The sequence below is a fragment of the Propithecus coquereli genome, unplaced genomic scaffold, assembly GCF_000956105.1.
Source record: "Propithecus coquereli isolate 6110/MARCELLA unplaced genomic scaffold, Pcoq_1.0 Scaffold230, whole genome shotgun sequence".
NCBI classification, from domain to species: Eukaryota; Metazoa; Chordata; class Mammalia; order Primates; family Indriidae; genus Propithecus; species Propithecus coquereli.
This window is the reverse complement of record NW_012147842.1, coordinates 41,862-43,854: the sequence shown is the minus strand read 5'-3', so window position 1 is coordinate 43,854 and position 1,993 is coordinate 41,862. Positions and strand designations below refer to the sequence as shown.

Here is a 1,993-nt window from a genome sequence, read left to right as displayed (position 1 = left end):
GGCTAGTCAAAAGAGTTCTGATTTTGTCCTGTGGAAATTACTAGCATGAGGACTTGCAATGCTTAGGAAGATATATCTTCTTGCAGTGTGCGTGATGCTGGTTGAAAGGAAGGAGAAGAAAAAGGGAGAGGGCCAATGAGGAAAGAGGCTATCATAATCCGTGGCGATGGAGTGATGGGATTCTGGTGATGGTAGCAAGAATAGAAAGAAAGTGAAGAATTTAAGAAAATTTACAGGAGTAGAATATTTGTCATAATTTGGTAATTAATTAACTAGATTGATAAAGGACTAGAATATGGTAAAGATGACACAAGATTTTACCTCAAGAAAGGGAGAGTGACATAAAATCTAGAATAAATCATCTGAAGAGAAAAAAATGGTAAATTTTTATATGTTGAATTTGAGGGGTATTTAAATTTCTAGTACACAATTTTAAATGTCAGCCTCTCGGTTAACTGAGGAACCACAGTTGGAGATATAAACTTAGGAGTTATCTAAAAACACAGGTTAATCAAGGTTGTGAAACTGGATCAGTGTATCAGAGTGCTTATTTTATTATATGAAATATTGCACAAAATTAGTATTTGTCTTTCCAAGGCAAACATTTGTTTCCATTCTAAAGACAACTAATTTATCTTAATTTTTCCATACCCTTCCTGCATTTTACAGTCTTATTGCTTGATGTCTCTCAAAAGCCTTTAAATGATGAGCATTTGTTTCTTAACTGTCAAATTTAAAATATTGTTGATCTTTTACTGACAGGTTGGCACTTACCTCATCCCACAAGCATTCAGCTCTGCCAAAACCACCTTGCTCACTGCTTGGTCCTCTGATCTTTACTCCCCAACCTTTCTTTACTTTTCTGTATCCCACGAACTCTTACCAATTACTCTTTTCCTAATCAACCCTTAATCAGGGATACATTTGTACATTCTTGTTTGACTAGGTTTATTTTTAAAGCTTTAGCTCAGAGCAGGCGTTTAGTATAAAATTGGGGAAATTTTTGTTTTATCTCTACACTTTGTTTTCAGAACTTGTATTCTTATAAGAACAAAAAGAAATCTAAATCTATTAAAATTTGATCAAATAAAATGTCTTTGAAATAATCCTGACACTATGGTTTGAAAGCAAAAGACTGTAATGACTTTCTAATTTTCTATTTTATCTCATTAAAATTTCTATAGAATTTACTATTTTCATTCCCTGTCCCCTTTTTCCATTTTGATTATTTCTTGTCACAGCTCCGATGTTTCTCTGGGTTGTAGATATCTTTAACTCATAACATAAAGATCTTACAAACCATAACATAAGATTAAATAGCTGCTTAAAAATGATCGAGGGACTTTTCAAGCAGAAAAATCACTCAGCTATTAAGCAATTTCTGGTATGGTAGCCCATACTAGATATTTTTCTAGAAAAATCACATAAGGAATTACTACTATGAGAGGATACAGAATGGTATCCCAATAGGGATACCAAATTGGTAGCCCAATTTCTAGTATGGTAGCCCACACTAGACATTTTTCTAGAAAATCACATAAGGAATTACTACTATGAGAGGATACAGAATTTAAATAATATCCTGCCACAAAAACCTCCTGGACATGAACTTCACAATGTTCCTTTGGTAAGGATCTAAAACATAGCTTTCTTCTGAATTTTTTTTCCATTTCATCCTATAGGATTAATTCTAAGAAAGGTTTTAAATTCATAAAATGTAAATTTAAATGATAAAATTTTTACTTCTATTTCTACTGTTTCCTTTTCCCTCTTAGCCATTAAAAATTCAGGCACCCGTAGGCAAGCACAAAGCTCACTACGGTCTTCTCAAATATACCTGCAAAATCAACCATGTTTCCAAATCCCTCCACGCTCTGCTGTGTAATCAGATTAATGCCTCACTCTGAGAAATCAATCCCTGAATTAGGGCTTGAATCTTTCCTAGGAAACGAGGACTTCTTAGAAACAATGGCTTAATCCATTGAAATCTTTC

General features: G+C 33.6%; 1 protein-coding gene across 1 annotated transcript in view; it reads right to left on the bottom strand.

The window, feature by feature from the left end:
• LOC105811187 (transmembrane protease serine 11B-like protein) overlaps nucleotides 1-1,993 on the bottom strand; it is a 45,977-nt gene that overhangs the window by 21,947 nt on the left and 22,037 nt on the right. The gene's annotated exons all lie outside the window — the stretch shown is intronic.